Raw genomic sequence first — 21943 nt, 5'->3', positions numbered from 1 at the left:
ACCAACAGAGATTGTGACCTGTTCCACTGCAGAGTAACCCCAGGCAAGAACGTGGGGTCGGACCACATCCCTGTGGTCACATCCCTCCAAGCAGCCCCCTTCAGATATGTGGCACCACCCAGGCCCAGACTGGGAACCATACGTGCCCGTGAATATGACACCTTCCTTGCTGACGACCCCATCATTGAGTTCGAGAACCTCCCAACCCAAACAATCGACCAAGCAGTAAACACCATCCACAACCGGATCCAGCTTGCAACCGAGGCCACTTGTGAAATATCCACCACAAGGACTTACCACCAATATAAGCCGACCCGAGAAATCAGAGGCAAAATGAATGAGTACCAGCGAGCCTGCCAAAGCCACTACCAAACTGGCCAGCCACCAGCGTTGACCCTACAAACACTCAGAAGGGAAACCATAGACCTTACGCTGACCCACAAGAGCCACATTTGGGGAACCCTGGTGAGACAGGCCAACCAGTACAAAAGGGAGCCGGCTACTTTCTGGCGCAAGATCAGACAGCTCCTGGGATCAGTTAACCCCAGCCTCACCCACCTTGTACACACATTCCTTGACGAAGATGAAGAGGAGCAGCAAGAAAAAATAGAAGACCCACAGGATCAGGCTGACCTCATGGGCGCAGTCTGGAAAAAGACACTCACAGCTTCAAACAGCAGAGCCTTCAACAACACTCACTTTGAACGTGTCAACCAATGGACAACAGAAAATGCCGCCTCCCTTAACAGCACCCCTCTGATTGACCTGACAACCCTAGAAGACGACCACCCTCTAACAAGACCCATAACTATGCTAGAGATGAGAGGAGTCATCAAAAGCACCAGAGATAAGGCCCCTGGACCATCAGGGATCAAAGCGCTGCAGATCAAACTTCTACCAGGCAATCTTATGCAATCCATACTCAACCTATTCAACGCTATGCTGGCATCGGGTCACATTCCTGTAGCATTCAAGTCAGCCAAGATGATATTCATTCCCAAACCCAAGAAAGACCCCCACCAACCTGGCAACTACCGACCAATCTCCCTCTTAGACACGATAGGCAAGTGCTTTGAAAAAATCATGTCAAACCGTCTTAACTACTACATGGAGTACAACAACCTCTTCACAGAAAAGCAGTTTGGCTTTCGAGCACATAGATCAACCCAGCACGCAATTAACATCATCTACGACGCCGTAAGCTCAATTCGAAAGCAAAAACAGGTAGCTTTGATTGCAACGAGGGACGTACACAAGGCCTTCGACAGCCTGTGGCACGATGGTCTTGTGTACAAATTAGCAGACTTACCAGCGCAAAACTGGACCCTCCTCAGGCTGATCAGAAATTTCCTTAAGAATAGGCAAGTTACCCCCAGCTTCAAGGCAAAAGAGGCCGCAGCCTTCACCCCAACAGCTGGAGTCCCCCAAGGATCATGCTTGAGCCCGGTTCTCTTCAACATCTTTGTAAATGACCTACCCCAACCAGAGTATAGGGACACCATTATCGTACAATTTGCGGACGACGTAACACACGTAATAACATCTAACCCTAGCATCCAAGCGGCCAAGCATGCAACTGTAACCCGTAAGGCAAACGTAGAACTAGCAAGGACTGCTAACTGGGAAAGGAAATGGAGGATCACCACTAACCCAGAAAAGATCCAATTAAGCACTGTCGGCTGTATGGCCTTCTCTATTGAAAATGAGGGGGGAATAAGAATCAGGGGTGATCCCATAGCCATCTCAAACTCCAACACAGTGCTCGGTTACAACTTCAACAGGCTACTCAACTCCTCCCAGTACGTATCCCAGAAGACAGCGATGGCCCGGGGCTCACTGGAGAGGCTCTTCCGTTTCAACCAAGCCCCATCCCACATCAAGCTCCACCTGTACAGAATGATCATAAGGCCTAGCTTGGAATACCCCTACGTTCCCCTGAACCTCACCAACAAATCCAACATGTTGAAGATTCAACGAGTACAAAACAAAGCACTTCGCTTTGCAGAGGGCCTGACTCTGAGGGACAGGGTAAGAACTGACCTGATCCATGAGACGCTCAACATGAAGCCAATGAACATTAGGCTCAGCTACCTGGCCAGAAGACAGCTGTACCGTATGAAGAACATGTATGTCCCAGACCCAGAAGATCCCTTCGTAGCAGAAAACACCACCAGCGACTACGAGATCCACGAACCACCACACAGAACCAGAAGAATCACTCTCCAACAAAAAGTGATCAGACATATCCATGATGAGGCCTTCCCAAGCCCTCAGATACTAAGCGGTCTGCCAGACGATCCAGATGAGTGGCCCATCCCGGACCCAATCTACACCAAATGAAGAATAAAGAAAGAAAGAAAAAAAAAAAATAAAAAATAAAAAAATAAAAATAAAAAAAAAAAAAATAAATAAATAAATAAAAAAAAAAAAAAAAAAAAAAAAAAAAAAAAAAAAAAAAAAAAAAAAAAATATAAATAAATAAAACACCTACAAAAAAAATATAAAACCAAAAAACCATTTGTCGTGGCGGCAGAAGTGTAACTACCCTGATGTTTCTAAGATTAGCCTCCTTCAGCCAACTCCATCGGCTCTAGTGCTTTAGGACACCAACAAGGTCACAAACACTAGCCCCCCAGCCAATGTACTGACAACCCAACATAACACATACGCAAACAAACAACACATACAAAAATGTCAACCCATGGTGGACAGGCCACCGAACTTTCAAACCTCCTCTCTCTCTACACCCGCATCCTCTTCCTGAATTTCATCTCCCCATCCCTCTACCTCCCCCATCCTTTCCATTCCCTATGGACATCAATCCAATCCAATCCGGCATTAAAACACCACAAACCCACAACAGCAGCAGCAATGTCAGGACGCGGCAAGGGAGGCAAAGTGAAGGGCAAGTCAAAGTCTCGCTCCAGCAGGGCCGGACTTCAGTTCCCCGTGGGCAGAATTCACCGTCTGCTGCGTAAGGGCAACTACGCCGAACGCGTCGGTGCTGGCGCTCCTGTCTACCTGGCAGCCGTCATGGAATACCTCGCTGCCGAAGTTCTCGAGCTCGCCGGTAACGCCGCACGTGACAACAAGAAGACCCGTATCATCCCACGTCACTTGCAGTTGGCCATCCGCAACGACGAAGAACTCAACAAACTTCTGTCTGGCGTAACCATTGCACAGGGAGGTGTTCTTCCAAACATTCAGGCAGTTCTTTTGCCAAAGAAGACAGAGAAGAAGTAAGCACTTCTGCCACCCACCGCGACAAATACCATAACCAGGCTCCATCCGGAGCCACACACACTTTAATAGAGAGATTCAAGTAGACAATCAACTTTCAAACATTAATAATAACATTTATATTGATTTCATTTGGAATGTGTACATAACAAACAAACAAAACAAAATTATAGGGGATATTCAGCATCACTTGGAATATTAACCAATCATATAAATCCAATATATATTTTATATTTTACTTTAAGCGAGGAATTCATATTCTATCCATTTTTAATCATACAAATGAACAAAAGCAATTCTTCACTAGACGTAATGAATGAATAAATGATCAAGGTTTTAATGTGTTTCATGAATATATATATATATATATATATATATATATATATATATATATATATATATATATATATATATATATATATATATATATATATATATATATATATATATATATATACTACTTGTGAACCAGAATATGTTTGAGCAGCAGCGATCGTGCCTGCCATTGGCCGAAGTGCAACAATTCAAATAATTTAAAGGGCCTGCTCGGGTATATAAGAGAGGCTGGGAGACTGGGGCCGGTGGTGGGTGATGGGTGATGAGTGATGGTGTGTGGTGTGGTGTGGTGTGGTGTTGTTAAGAGTTGATTTACGGCCAGCCAGCCAGCCAGCCAGCCAGCCAGCTGCAGCCAAGCAGGCAGGCAAGGCAAGGCAAGGCAAGGCAAGGCAGGCAGGCAGGCAGGCAGGCAGGCAGGCAGGCAGGCAGGCAGGGCAGGCAGGCGCCAGGCAGCCAGGCAGGCAGGCAGGCAGGCAGGCAGGCAGGCAGGCAGGCAGGCAGGCAGGCAGCCAGGCAGGCAGGCAGGCAGCAGGCAGCAGGCAGGCAGCAGGCAGCAGGCAGCAGGCAGGCAGCAGCAGGCAGCCAGCCAGCCACCAGCCAGCCAGCCAGCCAGCCAGCCAGCCAGCCAGCCAGCCAGCCAGCCAGCCAGCCAGCCAGCCACTCCCACTTTGTATTTATATGCATTCAATTTATATTCAAACATTATATATGTTAAGGGCCTTGTTTTAGTGTTTATTTTAAAAATGACAAACATCGAGTCATTTTACCAGTCCTTTAGCGTTAACGGTGATGCATTTTAAAACTGAACATAAATCGCCTTTTCTGGATATATCAAATATCGAATCCGCTTAATGTGCCTACAATTCAATCATTCAAAAAATACATAATTTACATCAAGCCTTTTCATAGAACAGACAATAAGATTTGTACATGCAAAATAAAAAAAAATCCTTTAAGTTATCAATACAATGTGAGAAAACTTTACTTTTATAACTAAAGTTGCACAATTATACCAACTCTATGGTGGCTGGGTTGTAAGGTGTGTGGCTGGTGTTTTGGAAGTCGCGAGTTCAAACGACCCAATGGGAATAATACTTTTTTTTTTTGCCATACAATCTTCCTAATACTATTATGTAGGTTTGTGTGTGTGTTTTTTTTATTCATTCTTTGGTTTTATAGATGACATACATATTGACTCCTTTTACCGGTCCTTAATTAGGCTCTGGGGAAGCAATGGTGGTGGTGGTGGTGGTGGTGGTGGTGCATTTAAAACTAAACCAAAAATCACCAGTTCTGGACGCGTCAAATATCATATCCGCTTAATGTGTCTACAACCTAATTACTTAAAACTACACTATTTAATTCATTCATATCATGTGCATATTGGTCATTATGCTCATACAACCGACATCAAAATTTATTTTCATTATTAGAATCATACATTTCATCAAGTAATACAGATACAAAGAGATTTTCTTTCTGAGAAGACCGTTAGTATTGGCTTGCAGGCAGGCAGGCAGGCAGGCATTTGAGGGTTATTATTTCGCCTGTTGATTGGGGGGAGGGTTGATGTGTTAGGGGGTTTTCGGTTAGATGTGGTGGTGGTGATTGGTGGTGGTGGTGATTGGTGGTGATTGGTGGTGATTGGTGGTGTGGTGGTGGTGGTAGTAGGTGGGAGTTGGGGTGGGGGGGGGGGGGGGGGGGGGTGGGGAGGGAAGGGGAGGGGAATGATGGTCTGTGGATTCCTTCTCCGTACCCTTTACATATAAGCAAAAATATGCCTTCTTGTGGGTATAGAAACATTAACACAAATTATATCAGTAACTGATATTGTAGCCTTTTAAACAGAAAAGATTTGTACATACAAATACTTTTTAATTATCATTTATTTGTGGAAATGGCATTTACGTCATTAAATTGATACCTCAGCATCAAGCTAGTGTCCTGCAGCAGTGGTCCAGTGGTAAAGTGTATATAAGTGATGCGTATTCTTGGAGTTGCGAGTTCAAACCCGGATTAAGCTATATATATATATATATATATATATACAACATGTTTTGTTTTGGTTGTTTGTTTTTGTATAAAGCCTCACACAATATCTATATTAAGCGAGTTTGTTTTAAACATGACATACATATTAATTCATTTTACCAGGCCTTATTCCACACAACTCCGTGAATTTCCCGTGGAGCCAGCCATTCAAACAAAAACAAACGAAACAAAACAAAACAAAACAAAAAACATTATTGCCAACAGCATTTGGTGTTCCCAGGCGGTCACCCATCCAAGTACTAACCAAACCCAACGTTGCTTAACTTCGCTGATCGGACGAGAAGCGGTGTTCTCAACGTGGTGTGGCCGTTGGCATGAGACTGCCTACACATTGTGGCTAATAACCAACTCTTTTAAGTCATCGCGGCAGGATACGGACCTGCTTGTGGTGTCTTAATGGTAATTGTATCCTAACATATTTTTGTCTCCTTGGCATGGATATTTAACATCGTTTATTCAGTCTTGGGTTTATGTTCTTTCGCCATTTACAGACATTTTACATCTACCTACTTCCTCAGCCTGCCCTGCCAATTTCTAATGAATTTGTGGATTTTCTTTTGTAATACAAACATGTGTGTGCTCATCTGCTCTTCAGTTTTTATGATATTTGTCTCATCTGTCCTGCTTTATGATACTTTTACAAAGAACATGAACAAATGCTTCTATTTTAGAGAAGATATGGGATCCAGGTTTCGGAGCCGTAAAACCAACCGTCGTGATTGGTGGACGAGTTGCCAGGTTGCAGCTTCTGTACCGTGCCGGCACATAAATAGGTTCGGCTCAAGCGGCGGCAGCATCATTCCCCCGTGACTGTCTGAGCGTCTCTCATCACCTTGGTTGGTTCATCATCATCATGGTAGAAGCAAAGCCTACCAAGAAGGCTGCGGCTGCTGCTGCTGCTGTGGTGGCCACCACCAGGAAACCTCGCGTCCAGGTTGCTCACCCGAAAACTAGTCAAATGGTTCTAGCCGCGGTCGCAGCACTCAAAGACCGTAAGGGCTCGTCTCTACAAGCAATCAAGAAGTACGTTGTTGCCAACAACAAAGTCGAGGCTGCCAAGATCGCCATTTACATCCGAAGATTTCTCAAGAAAGCAGTGGCTGACGGCATTCTTGTTCAGACCAAGGGAAGTGGAGCTAGTGGATCATTCAAGCTGGCCGTAGCAGAGAAGAGGGCCGTTCTAACTCCCAAGAAAGCCACCACAACCAAGAAACCATCTACAGCAGCAAAGAAGGCCGTGGTAACTCCCAAGAAAGCCGCCACAAGCAACAAACCACCTACAGCCTTGAAAAAGAAGCAGCAGCAGCAGCTTGTTGTTGGGAACAAAAAGCCCAAAATAAAGAGAGCTTCAAAATCTCCCAAACCACCCAAGGCAAAGAAAGCTGTCAAAAAACAACAAAGGCAAAATAAACGACGACATGCAAGCAGCATGAATACACATGACAATAAACATCCAGGCCTCCCCCCTCAGTGGAGGGGCCTCATATGATTCCAAAAAGAGTTTAGTTTTGTAGACAAATAAATCATTACTTTTGGGGTAGATTTACTCTGTATATTATATATATATATATATATATATATATATATATATATATATATATATATATATATATATATATATATATATATATATATATATATATATATATATATATACATACATACATGGGTGAGGTGATATGGTACCAAAGTTTTGGGTAAGGTGATTGACATTTACACAAGATAAAACACGAACCAATGGGAATAAAAACATAAGAATGGAAGTAACTGCAGAAGGCCTATTGGCCCATAACACAAGCACTTCCTCTTGATGCTTCTATATTGGTTCAGAGTCTTGAAGCTATAATAATATATATATATATATATATATATATATATATATATATATATATATATATATATATATATATATATATATATATATATATATATACACACAAAACTAAATAGTCTTGTTAGACAAATTGCCCCTATTAGAGGCAAGTTGACTAACAAGCCGAATGACTGGCAATTGTTTTGAATTTGAGTTAAATCTAACATAGAAATGTAATCAAACCTAACCTAACCTATGCTAACCCAAGCTAAGCTAACCTAACCTAACCTAAGCTAACCCAAGCTAAGCTAAGCTAACCTAACCTAACCTAACCTAACCTAACCTAAGCTAATCTAACCTAACCTAACCCAGCAATTCATGATCTTAATATAATACTGTTAATTGGATAAACCAATTTGGAAAGAAATGTTCGAAAATAACAAAATTAACTGTGCTTGTTAGGAAAATTGGGCCTTGCATACTTGTCCCAATAGTGTGGTTCTCGCTTTTAGGTACGACATAAACGTATACCTAAGTTGAGAGAGAAAAAGATTCTCACTCAAACATGCATATCGATTGCCAGTCCTGAATTCTGGGTAAATATTCGTGTCCTCCCTTTTCATTTACCATCATTTGGATACTATCAAAACAGCTCTGAGAAGGATAAAATGAATAAAACGGGTAGCTCCCTCATGTAAAAAGGAAGAGTTGGGAAAGATCTCTCTCTCTCTCTCTCTCCCCCTCACACCCCCCCCCCCCCCACCAATGATCCTGCTCTGCTAGTATATAACGTAACAAACCTTCCCCCCCCCCTCCCCAATCAGAGTCCCTTTAAGCATGCGAGGATAAAAAATAGATTTCATAAGACCCAATGTGCTAGCTGATATCAAAACAATTTATGTTATCGTCTATTAAGCCCTTCAGTAAAAAAGTATAGGGACCTAATTAGGTCCCGTTTTGAGGTGGTGGTGGGTGGAATCGATGGATTAGCCAAGCTCTTATCCGCCGAATCCGTAGAGGGTACGACCCTGGCGCTTCAGAGCGTACACCACGTCCATGGCAGTGACGGTCTTCCTCTTGGCGTGTTCCGTGTAGGTTACAGCATCACGGATGACGTTCTCGAGGAACACCTTCAGGACGCCACGGGTCTCTTCGTAGATGAGACCCGAAATACGCTTGACGCCGCCACGACGAGCTAAGCGACGAATAGCGGGCTTGGTGATGCCCTGGATGTTGTCACGTAGCACCTTACGATGACGCTTGGCGCCACCCTTTCCGAGTCCCTTGCCTCCCTTGCCGCGTCCAGTCATGGTGTTGTAGTTGTGTGAATCGAATTGATCGAATGCCCGCACGATTTCCCGACTATATCCCATCAAGCGGACGTACTAGTAGCATTGCAACTCCTGCCTGCCCTTACTTTACGCTTGTGGTCGAGTAGACACGGCTTTCTCACAACGCTTTCAAAACTGCAGTTGCCTACTCGTCTGTTTCACGTCCCTGTGAAATGACTTTTGCACAAATCCAAAAAATAGAGCAAAATCAGCGATAATAGTGATTGAGGTGAGCCGCCTGTTGGCTGCAGCCAGAGGAAGGAGGGGAGGGGCAACGGGGTGACGTAGGCGAGTCGAGCAGCCAATGGCGCTCGAGCAAGCGCCTCGAGACGGCGTATATAAGCAAAAATTTTTCGGCGCCGGCCATCACAAACCACAGTTGTTCACCATGGCTCGCACCAAGCAGACTGCTCGCAAGTCCACGGGAGGCAAGGCTCCTCGTAAGCAGCTGGCCACCAAGGCAGCACGCAAGTCTGCTCCTGCCACAGGGGGTGTGAAGAAGCCTCACCGTTACAGGCCCGGAACGGTCGCCCTGCGTGAGATCCGTCGTTACCAGAAGAGCACCGAGTTGCTCATCAGGAAACTTCCCTTCCAGCGTCTGGTGCGCGAGATTGCCCAGGACTTCAAGACCGATCTTCGCTTCCAGTCGTCTGCCGTCATGGCTTTACAGGAGGCATCCGAGGCTTACCTGGTCGGTCTCTTCGAGGACACTAACCTCTGTGCCATCCACGCCAAGCGTGTCACCATCATGCCAAAGGACATTCAGCTTGCTCGCCGTATCCGTGGAGAGCGTGCATAAGCTAAATCGACCACCCTAGTATACACCAAACTCGGCCCTTCTCAGGGCCAAAATATCCTTCTAAGGAGATTTCAGACATTCCTAGCATCAGTCATATGAATTAACCTTCATCTACACATATAATAAATAAATAAATAAATAAACAAATACACTAATTTAGGTGTCATACATACACGTGATATCAATAAATCAAGTCATTTGTAGTACAACCTGTTCTCTTACAAACAAAACGCCGTCGCTTTTCGCTCTTATGCACTGTCAAGGATCACCCACCCCCCCCCCCCCCCAAAATAAAAATTGTCATACTGTACTAGAAATAAAAGCAGCTTGTATAAGTGACATACTGTCCAGTCCTGTTTTATTCTGTTTTCGGTCCTCTGGCTTAATCTGTTAAGTTAGGAGATGACATTTTAAATTAACCGTTTTCTTGACATTTTCAAACCTAAGAGGGTGGCCTGCATAGTAATCCTAATGTGGAACATAACAATGAATCTCTAATCTCTAGAAAAAAGATACCGAGTGCTTATATGTGTTGAGAGAGAGAGAGAGAGAGAGAGAGAGAGAGAGAGAGAGAGAGAGAGAGAGAGAGAGAGAGAGAGAGAGAGAGAGAGAGAGAGAGAGAGAGAGAGAGAGACAGACAGACAGACAGACAGACAGACAGACAGACAGACAGACAGACAGACAAGACAGACAGACAGACAGACAGACAGACAGACAGACAGACAGACAGAGACTGAGAGAGAGAAACACACACAGACAGTTTCATAAATATTCTCATTTTATAGCTATTTGCTTTCAGTGACAGAGGTTTTTGTTATAATAGTATTGGTGTCTAACACTCACAATCTCTTTAGAAATTAAAGTGTGGCTCCAATGGAGCCGAGTTTGTTGGTTTGAGGCCAAGCCACCACCACAGGGCAGTAAGTAAGCCGTTTACTTGGAGGAGGTGTACTTGGTGACGGCCTTAGTGCCCTCAGAGACGGCGTGCTTGGCCAGTTCTCCGGGCAACAGGAGCCTTACAGCCGTCTGGATCTCCCGACTGGTAATGGTGGAACGCTTGTTGTAGTGGGCCAGGCGAGAAGCCTCGGCGGCGATGCGCTCAAAGATGTCGTTCACGAACGAGTTCATGATCGACATGGCTTTGGAAGAGATACCAGTGTCGGGGTGGACCTGCTTCAGCACTTTGTAGATGTAGATGCTGTAGCTCTCCTTCCTCCTGCGCTTCTTTTTCTTATCGCCCTTGGCAATGGCCTTCTGGGCCTTTCCGGCCTTCTTGGCAGCCTTTCCAGATGCCTTGGGTGGCATGATGATGCTCGTGCTGGCTGGCGTTGCAGTACAATAATGAACTTTTGCGCGAGTCGAGCTTTCCTTTTATATCCCGCTCGCGACTCAGCTCAGAGCGGGTCGCGTGGCGGAGCGCGCTGATTGGTCAGTGGCGGACTCCCTTGATCCTGAGCGGGGTATATAACACGAAGCTCGATCTGCGGGCCGGCATTAAAACACCACAAACCCACAACAGCAGCAATGTCAGGACGCGGCAAGGGAGGCAAAGTGAAGGGCAAGTCAAAGTCTCGCTCCAGCAGGGCCGGACTTCAGTTCCCCGTGGGCAGAATTCACCGTCTGCTGCGTAAGGGCAACTACGCCGAACGCGTCGGTGCTGGCGCTCCTGTCTACCTGGCAGCCGTCATGGAATACCTCGCTGCCGAAGTTCTCGAGCTCGCCGGTAACGCCGCACGTGACAACAAGAAGACCCGTATCATCCCACGTCACTTGCAGTTGGCCATCCGCAACGACGAAGAACTCAACAAACTTCTGTCTGGCGTAACCATTGCACAGGGAGGTGTTCTTCCAAACATTCAGGCAGTTCTTTTGCCAAAGAAGACAGAGAAGAAGTAAGCACTTCTGCCACCCACCGCGACAAATACCATAACCAGGCTCCATCCGGAGCCACACACACTTTAATAGAGAGATTCAAGTAGACAATCAACTTTCAAACATTAATAATAACATTTATATTGATTTCATTTGGAATGTGTACATAACAAACAAACAAAACAAAATTATAGGGGATATTCAGCATCACTTGGAATATTAACCAATCATATAAATCCAATATATATTTTATATTTTACTTTAAGCGAGGAATTCATATTCTATCCATTTTTAATCATACAAATGAACAAAAGCAATTCTTCACTAGACGTAATGAATGAATAAATGATCAAGGTTTTAATGTGTTTCATGAATATATATATATATATATATATATATATATATATATATATATATATATATATATATATATATATATATATATATATATATATATATATATTAATACTTGTGAACCAGAATATGTTTGAGCAGCAGCGATCGTGCCTGCCATTGGCCGAAGTGCAACAATTCAAATAATTTAAAGGGCCTGCTCGGGTATATAAGAGAGGCTGGGAGACTGGGGCCGGTGGTGGGTGATGGGTGATGAGTGATGGTGTGGTGTGGTGTGGTGTGGTGTGGTGTGGTGTTGTTAAGAGTTGATTTACGGCCAGCCAGCCAGCCAGCCAGCCAGCTGCAGCCAAGGCAGGGCAAGGCAAGGCAAGGCAAGGCAAGGCAAGGCAGGCAGGCAGGCAGGCAGGCAGGCAGGCAGGCAGGCAGGCAGGCAGGCAGCCAGGCAGCCAGGCAGCCAGACAGGCAGGCAGGCAGGCAGGCAGGCAGGCAGGCAGGCAGGCAGGCAGGCAGGCAGGCAGGCAGGCAGGCAGCCAGGCAGGCAGGCAGGCAGGCAGGCAGGCAGGCAGGCAGGCAGGCAGCCAGGCAGCCAGGCAGGCAGGCAGGCAGGCAGGCAGGCAGCCAGCCAGCCAGCCAGCCAGCCAGCCAGCCAGCCAGCCAGCCAGCCAGCCAGCCAGCCAGCCGCCAGCCAGCCAGCCAGCCAGCCAGCCAGCCAGCCAGCCAGCCAGCCATCCCACTTTGTATTTATATGCATTCAATTTATATTCAAACATTATATATGTTAAGGGCCTTGTTTTAGTGTTTATTTTAAAAATGACAAACATCGAGTCATTTTACCAGTCCTTTAGCGTTAACGGTGATGCATTTTAAAACTGAACATAAATCGCCTTTTCTGGATATATCAAATATCGAATCCGCTTAATGTGCCTACAATTCAATCATTCAAAAAATACATAATTTACATCAAGCCTTTTCATAGAACAGACAATAAGATTTGTACATGCAAAATAAAAAAAAAAATCCTTTAAGTTATCAATACAATGTGAGAAAACTTTACTTTTATAACTAAAGTTGCACAATTATACCAACTCTATGGTGGCTGGGTTGTAAGGTGTGTGGCTGGTGTTTTGGAAGTCGCGAGTTCAAACGACCCAATGGGAATAATACTTTTTTTTTTTTGCCATACAATCTTCCTAATACTATTATGTAGGTTTGTGTGTGTGTTTTTTTTATTCATTCTTTGGTTTTATAGATGACATACATATTGACTCCTTTTACCGGTCCTTAATTAGGCTCTGGGGAAGCAATGGTGGTGGTGGTGGTGGTGGTGGTGGTGCATTTAAAACTAAACCAAAAATCACCAGTTCTGGACGCGTCAAATATCATATCCGCTTAATGTGTCTACAACCTAATTACTTAAAACTACACTATTTAATTCATTCATATCATGTGCATATTGGTCATTATGCTCATACAACCGACATCAAAATTTATTTTCATTATTAGAATCATACATTTCATCAAGTAATACAGATACAAAGAGATTTTCTTTCTGAGAAGACCGTTAGTATTGGCTTGCAGGCAGGCAGGCAGGCAGGCATTTGAGGGTTATTATTTCGCCTGTTGATTGGGGGGAGGGTTGATGTGTTAGGGGGTTTTCGGTTAGATGTGGTGGTGGTGATTGGTGGTGGTGGTGATTGGTGGTGATTGGTGGTGATTGGTGGTGGTGGTGGTGGTGGTAGTAGGTGGGAGTTGGGGGTGGGGGGGTGGGGGGGGGGGTGGGGAGGGAAGGGGAGGGGAATGATGGTCTGTGGATTCCTTCTCCGTACCCTTTACATATAAGCAAAAATATGCCTTCTTGTGGGTATAGAAACATTAACACAAATTATATCAGTAACTGATATTGTAGCCTTTTAAACAGAAAAGATTTGTACATACAAATACTTTTTAATTATCATTTATTTGTGGAAATGGCATTTACGTCATTAAATTGATACCTCAGCATCAAGCTAGTGTCCTGCAGCAGTGGTCCAGTGGTAAAGTGTATATAAGTGATGCGTATTCTTGGAGTTGCGAGTTCAAACCCGGATTAAGCTATATATATATATATATATATATATACAACATGTTTTGTTTTGGTTGTTTGTTTTTGTATAAAGCCTCACACAATATCTATATTAAGCGAGTTTGTTTTAAACATGACATACATATTAATTCATTTTACCAGGCCTTATTCCACACAACTCCGTGAATTTCCCGTGGAGCCAGCCATTCAAACAAAAACAAACGAAACAAAACAAAACAAACAAAAAACATTATTGCCAACAGCATTTGGTGTTCCCAGGCGGTCACCCATCCAAGTACTAACCAAACCCAACGTTGCTTAACTTCGCTGATCGGACGAGAAGCGGTGTTCTCAACGTGGTGTGGCCGTTGGCATGAGACTGCCTACACATTGTGGCTAATAACCAACTCTTTTAAGTCATCGCGGCAGGATACGGACCTGCTTGTGGTGTCTTAATGGTAATTGTATCCTAACATATTTTTGTCTCCTTGGCATGGATATTTAACATCGTTTATTCAGTCTTGGGTTTATGTTCTTTCGCCATTTACAGACATTTTACATCTACCTACTTCCTCAGCCTGCCCTGCCAATTTCTAATGAATTTGTGGATTTTCTTTTGTAATACAAACATGTGTGTGCTCATCTGCTCTTCAGTTTTTATGATATTTGTCTCATCTGTCCTGCTTTATGATACTTTTACAAAGAACATGAACAAATGCTTCTATTTTAGAGAAGATATGGGATCCAGGTTTCGGAGCCGTAAAACCAACCGTCGTGATTGGTGGACGAGTTGCCAGGTTGCAGCTTCTGTACCGTGCCGGCACATAAATAGGTTCGGCTCAAGCGGCGGCAGCATCATTCCCCCGTGACTGTCTGAGCGTCTCTCATCACCTTGGTTGGTTCATCATCATCATGGTAGAAGCAAAGCCTACCAAGAAGGCTGCGGCTGCTGCTGCTGCTGTGGTGGCCACCACCAGGAAACCTCGCGTCCAGGTTGCTCACCCGAAAACTAGTCAAATGGTTCTAGCCGCGGTCGCAGCACTCAAAGACCGTAAGGGCTCGTCTCTACAAGCAATCAAGAAGTACGTTGTTGCCAACAACAAAGTCGAGGCTGCCAAGATCGCCATTTACATCCGAAGATTTCTCAAGAAAGCAGTGGCTGACGGCATTCTTGTTCAGACCAAGGGAAGTGGAGCTAGTGGATCATTCAAGCTGGCCGTAGCAGAGAAGAGGGCCGTTCTAACTCCCAAGAAAGCCACCACAACCAAGAAACCATCTACAGCAGCAAAGAAGGCCGTGGTAACTCCCAAGAAAGCCGCCACAAGCAACAAACCACCTACAGCCTTGAAAAAGAAGCAGCAGCAGCAGCTTGTTGTTGGGAACAAAAAGCCCAAAATAAAGAGAGCTTCAAAATCTCCCAAACCACCCAAGGCAAAGAAAGCTGTCAAAAAAACAACAAAGGCAAAATAAACGACGACATGCAAGCAGCATGAATACACATGACAATAAACATCCAGGCCTCCCCCCCTCAGTGGAGGGGCCTCATATGATTCCAAAAAAGAGTTTAGTTTTGTAGACAAATAAATCATTACTTTTGGGGTAGATTTACTCTGTATATATATATATATATATATATATATATATATATATATATATATATATATATATATATATATATATATATATATATATATATATATATACATACATACATGGGTGAGGTGATATGGTACCAAAGTTTTGGGTAAGGTGATTGACATTTACACAAGATAAAACACGAACCAATGGGAATAAAAACATAAGAATGGAAGTAACTGCAGAAGGCCTATTGGCCCATAACACAAGCACTTCCTCTTGATGCTTCTATATTGGTTCAGAGTCTTGAAGCTATAATAATATATATATATATATATATATATATATATATATATATATATATATATATATATATATATATATATATATATATATATATATATATATATATATATATATATATACACACAAAACTAAATAGTCTTGTTAGACAAATTGCCCCTATTAGAGGCAAGTTGACTAACAAGCCGAATGACTGGCAATTGTTTTGAATTTGAGTTAAATCTAACATAGAAATGTAATCAAACCTAACCTAACCTATGCTAACCCAAGCTAAGCTAACCTAACCTAACCTAAGCTAACCCAAGCTAAGCTAAGCTAACCTAACCTAACCTAACCTAACCTAACCTAAGCTAATCTAACCTAACCTAACCCAGCAATTCATGATCTTAATATAATACTGTTAATTGGATAAACCAATTTGGAAAGAAATGTTCGAAAATAACAAAATTAACTGTGCTTGTTAGGAAAATTGGGCCTTGCATACTTGTCCCAATAGTGTGGTTCTCGCTTTTAGGTACGACATAAACGTATACCTAAGTTGAGAGAGAAAAAGATTCTCACTCAAACATGCATATCGATTGCCAGTCCTGAATTCTGGGTAAATATTCGTGTCCTCCCTTTTCATTTACCATCATTTGGATACTATCAAAACAGCTCTGAGAAGGATAAAATGAATAAAACGGGTAGCTCCCTCATGTAAAAAGGAAGAGTTGGGAAAGATCTCTCTCTCTCTCTCTCTCCCCCTCACACCCCCCCCCCCCCCCCCACCAATGATCCTGCTCTGCTAGTATATAACGTAACAAACCTTCCCCCCCCCCTCCCCAATCAGAGTCCCTTTAAGCATGCGAGGATAAAAAATAGATTTCATAAGACCCAATGTGCTAGCTGATATCAAAACAATTTATGTTATCGTCTATTAAGCCCTTCAGTAAAAAAGTATAGGGACCTAATTAGGTCCCGTTTTGAGGTGGTGGTGGGTGGAATCGATGGATTAGCCAAGCTCTTATCCGCCGAATCCGTAGAGGGTACGACCCTGGCGCTTCAGAGCGTACACCACGTCCATGGCAGTGACGGTCTTCCTCTTGGCGTGTTCCGTGTAGGTTACAGCATCACGGATGACGTTCTCGAGGAACACCTTCAGGACGCCACGGGTCTCTTCGTAGATGAGACCCGAAATACGCTTGACGCCGCCACGACGAGCTAAGCGACGAATAGCGGGCTTGGTGATGCCCTGGATGTTGTCACGTAGCACCTTACGATGACGCTTGGCGCCACCCTTTCCGAGTCCCTTGCCTCCCTTGCCGCGTCCAGTCATGGTGTTGTAGTTGTGTGAATCGAATTGATCGAATGCCCGCACGATTTCCCGACTATATCCCATCAAGCGGACGTACTAGTAGCATTGCAACTCCTGCCTGCCCTTACTTTACGCTTGTGGTCGAGTAGACACGGCTTTCTCACAACGCTTTCAAAACTGCAGTTGCCTACTCGTCTGTTTCACGTCCCTGTGAAATGACTTTTGCACAAATCCAAAAAATAGAGCAAAATCAGCGATAATAGTGATTGAGGTGAGCCGCCTGTTGGCTGCAGCCAGAGGAAGGAGGGGAGGGGCAACGGGGTGACGTAGGCGAGTCGAGCAGCCAATGGCGCTCGAGCAAGCGCCTCGAGACGGCGTATATAAGCAAAAATTTTTCGGCGCCGGCCATCACAAACCACAGTTGTTCACCATGGCTCGCACCAAGCAGACTGCTCGCAAGTCCACGGGAGGCAAGGCTCCTCGTAAGCAGCTGGCCACCAAGGCAGCACGCAAGTCTGCTCCTGCCACAGGGGGTGTGAAGAAGCCTCACCGTTACAGGCCCGGAACGGTCGCCCTGCGTGAGATCCGTCGTTACCAGAAGAGCACCGAGTTGCTCATCAGGAAACTTCCCTTCCAGCGTCTGGTGCGCGAGATTGCCCAGGACTTCAAGACCGATCTTCGCTTCCAGTCGTCTGCCGTCATGGCTTTACAGGAGGCATCCGAGGCTTACCTGGTCGGTCTCTTCGAGGACACTAACCTCTGTGCCATCCACGCCAAGCGTGTCACCATCATGCCAAAGGACATTCAGCTTGCTCGCCGTATCCGTGGAGAGCGTGCATAAGCTAAATCGACCACCCTAGTATACACCAAACTCGGCCCTTCTCAGGGCCAAAATATCCTTCTAAGGAGATTTCAGACATTCCTAGCATCAGTCATATGAATTAACCTTCATCTACACATATAATAAATAAATAAATAAATAAACAAATACACTAATTTAGGTGTCATACATACACGTGATATCAATAAATCAAGTCATTTGTAGTACAACCTGTTCTCTTACAAACAAAACGCCGTCGCTTTTCGCTCTTATGCACTGTCAAGGATCACCCACCCCCCCCCCCCCCCAAAATAAAAATTGTCATACTGTACTAGAAATAAAAGCAGCTTGTATAAGTGACATACTGTCCAGTCCTGTTTTATTCTGTTTTCGGTCCTCTGGCTTAATCTGTTAAGTTAGGAGATGACATTTTAAATTAACCGTTTTCTTGACATTTTCAAACCTAAGAGGGTGGCCTGCATAGTAATCCTAATGTGGAACATAACAATGAATCTCTAATCTCTAGAAAAAAGATACCGAGTGCTTATATGTGTTGAGAGAGAGAGAGAGAGAGAGAGAGAGAGAGAGAGAGAGAGAGAGAGAGAGAGAGAGAGAGAGAGAGAGAGAGAGAGAGAGAGAGAGAGACAGACAGACAGACAGACAGACAGACAGACAGACAGACAGACAGACAGACAGACAGACAGACAGACAAGACAGACAGACAGACAGACAGACAGACAGACAGACAGACAGACAGAGACTGAGAGAGAGAAACACACACAGACAGTTTCATAAATATTCTCATTTTATAGCTATTTGCTTTCAGTGACAGAGGTTTTTGTTATAATAGTATTGGTGTCTAACACTCACAATCTCTTTAGAAATTAAAGTGTGGCTCCAATGGAGCCGAGTTTGTTGGTTTGAGGCCAAGCCACCACCACAGGGCAGTAAGTAAGCCGTTTACTTGGAGGAGGTGTACTTGGTGACGGCCTTAGTGCCCTCAGAGACGGCGTGCTTGGCCAGTTCTCCGGGCAACAGGAGCCTTACAGCCGTCTGGATCTCCCGACTGGTAATGGTGGAACGCTTGTTGTAGTGGGCCAGGCGAGAAGCCTCGGCGGCGATGCGCTCAAAGATGTCGTTCACGAACGAGTTCATGATCGACATGGCTTTGGAAGAGATACCAGTGTCGGGGTGGACCTGCTTCAGCACTTTGTAGATGTAGATGCTGTAGCTCTCCTTCCTCCTGCGCTTCTTTTTCTTATCGCCCTTGGCAATGGCCTTCTGGGCCTTTCCGGCCTTCTTGGCAGCCTTTCCAGATGCCTTGGGTGGCATGATGATGCTCGTGCTGGCTGGCGTTGCAGTACAATAATGAACTTTTGCGCGAGTCGAGCTTTCCTTTTATATCCCGCTCGCGACTCAGCTCAGAGCGGGTCGCGTGGCGGAGCGCGCTGATTGGTCAGTGGCGGACTCCCTTGATCCTGAGCGGGGTATATAACACGAAGCTCGATCTGCGGGCCGGCATTAAAACACCACAAACCCACAACAGCAGCAGCAATGTCAGGACGCGGCAAGGGAGGCAAAGTGAAGGGCAAGTCAAAGTCTCGCTCCAGCAGGGCCGGACTTCAGTTCCCCGTGGGCAGAATTCACCGTCTGCTGCGTAAGGGCAACTACGCCGAACGCGTCGGTGCTGGCGCTCCTGTCTACCTGGCAGCCGTCATGGAATACCTCGCTGCCGAAGTTCTCGAGCTCGCCGGTAACGCCGCACGTGACAACAAGAAGACCCGTATCATCCCACGTCACTTGCAGTTGGCCATCCGCAACGACGAAGAACTCAACAAACTTCTGTCTGGCGTAACCATTGCACAGGGAGGTGTTCTTCCAAACATTCAGGCAGTTCTTTTGCCAAAGAAGACAGAGAAGAAGTAAGCACTTCTGCCACCCACCGCGACAAATACCATAACCAGGCTCCATCCGGAGCCACACACACTTTAATAGAGAGATTCAAGTAGACAATCAACTTTCAAACATTAATAATAACATTTATATTGATTTCATTTGGAATGTGTACATAACAAACAAACAAAACAAAATTATAGGGGATATTCAGCATCACTTGGAATATTAACCAATCATATAAATCCAATATATATTTTATATTTTACTTTAAGCGAGGAATTCATATTCTATCCATTTTTAATCATACAAATGAACAAAAGCAATTCTTCACTAGACGTAATGAATGAATAAATGATCAAGGTTTTAATGTGTTTCATGAATATATATATATATATATATATATATATATATATATATATATATATATATATATATATATATATATATATATATATATATATATATATATATATATTAATACTTGTGAACCAGAATATGTTTGAGCAGCAGCGATCGTGCCTGCCATTGGCCGAAGTGCAACAATTCAAATAATTTAAAGGGCCTGCTCGGGTATATAAGAGAGGCTGGGAGACTGGGGCCGGTGGTGGGTGATGGGTGATGAGTGATGGTGTGGTGTGGTGTGGTGTGGTGTGGTGTGGTGTTGTTAAGAGTTGATTTACGGCCAGCCAGCCAGCCAGCCAGCCAGCCAGCTGCAGCCAAGGCAGGGCAAGGCAAGGCAAGGCAAGGCAAGGCAGGCAGGCAGGCAGGCAGGCAGGCAGGCAGGCAGGCAGGCAGGGCAGGCAGCCAGGCAGCCAGGCAGCCAGACAGGCAGGCAGGCAGGCAGGCAGGCAGGCAGGCAGGCAGGCAGGCAGGCAGGCAGGCAGCCAGGCAGGCAGGCAGGCAGGCAGGCAGGCAGGCAGGCAGGCAGCCAGGCAGCCAGGCAGGCAGGCAGGCAGGCAGGCAGGCAGCCAGCCAGCCAGCCAGCCAGCCAGCCAGCCAGCCCAGCCAGCCAGCCAGCCAGCCAGCCAGCCAGCCAGCCAGCCAGCCAGCCAGCCAGCCAGCCAGCCAGCCAGCCAGCCACTCCCACTTTGTATTTATATGCATTCAATTTATATTCAAACATTATATATGTTAAGGGCCTTGTTTTAGTGTTTATTTTAAAAATGACAAACATCGAGTCATTTTACCAGTCCTTTAGCGTTAACGGTGATGCATTTTAAAACTGAACATAAATCGCCTTTTCTGGATATATCAAATATCGAATCCGCTTAATGTGCCTACAATTCAATCATTCAAAAAATACATAATTTACATCAAGCCTTTTCATAGAACAGACAATAAGATTTGTACATGCAAAATAAAAAAAAAATCCTTTAAGTTATCAATACAATGTGAGAAAACTTTACTTTTATAACTAAAGTTGCACAATTATACCAACTCTATGGTGGCTGGGTTGTAAGGTGTGTGGCTGGTGTTTTGGAAGTCGCGAGTTCAAACGACCCAATGGGAATAATACTTTTTTTTTTTTGCCATACAATCTTCCTAATACTATTATGTAGGTTTGTGTGTGTGTTTTTTTTATTCATTCTTTGGTTTTATAGATGACATACATATTGACTCCTTTTACCGGTCCTTAATTAGGCTCTGGGGAAGCAATGGTGGTGGTGGTGGTGGTGGTGGTGGTGCATTTAAAACTAAACCAAAAATCACCAGTTCTGGACGCGTCAAATATCATATCCGCTTAATGTGTCTACAACCTAATTACTTAAAACTACACTATTTAATTCATTCATATCATGTGCATATTGGTCATTATGCTCATACAACCGACATCAAAATTTATTTTCATTATTAGAATCATACATTTCATCAAGTAATACAGATACAAAGAGATTTTCTTTCTGAGAAGACCGTTAGTATTGGCTTGCAGGCAGGCAGGCAGGCAGGCATTTGAGGGTTATTATTTCGCCTGTTGATTGGGGGGAGGGTTGATGTGTTAGGGGGTTTTCGGTTAGATGTGGTGGTGGTGATTGGTGGTGGTGGTGATTGGTGGTGATTGGTGGTGATTGGTGGTGGTGGTGGTGGTGGTAGTAGGTGGGAGTTGGGGGTGGGGGGGTGGGGGGGGGGGGGGGGGGGGGGGGGGGGGGGGGGTGAGGAGGGAGGGGAATGATGGTCTGTGGATTCCTTCTCCGTACC

The 21943-nt window shown here is 44.8% G+C and overlaps 2 non-coding genes across 2 annotated transcripts; both read right to left on the bottom strand.

Annotated features, from left to right (window-relative positions):
* Positions 1-5823: 5823 nt before the first annotated feature.
* On the bottom strand, positions 5824-5942 carry LOC138361599 (5S ribosomal RNA). The gene has a single exon (XR_011227060.1). It is a non-coding gene; the product is annotated as a 5S ribosomal RNA (ribosomal RNA).
* An 8171-nt stretch (positions 5943-14113) lies between these two features.
* LOC138361588 (5S ribosomal RNA) lies at positions 14114-14232 on the bottom strand. Its single transcript, XR_011227049.1, has one exon. It is a non-coding gene; the product is annotated as a 5S ribosomal RNA (ribosomal RNA).
* Positions 14233-21943: the final 7711 nt, after the last annotated feature.

The sequence above is a fragment of the Procambarus clarkii genome, unplaced genomic scaffold, assembly GCF_040958095.1.
Source record: "Procambarus clarkii isolate CNS0578487 unplaced genomic scaffold, FALCON_Pclarkii_2.0 HiC_scaffold_501, whole genome shotgun sequence".
NCBI lineage: Eukaryota > Metazoa > Arthropoda > Malacostraca > Decapoda > Cambaridae > Procambarus > Procambarus clarkii.
Note: the sequence above shows the minus strand (reverse complement) of the source record. Positions and strands in the feature narration are given on the sequence as shown.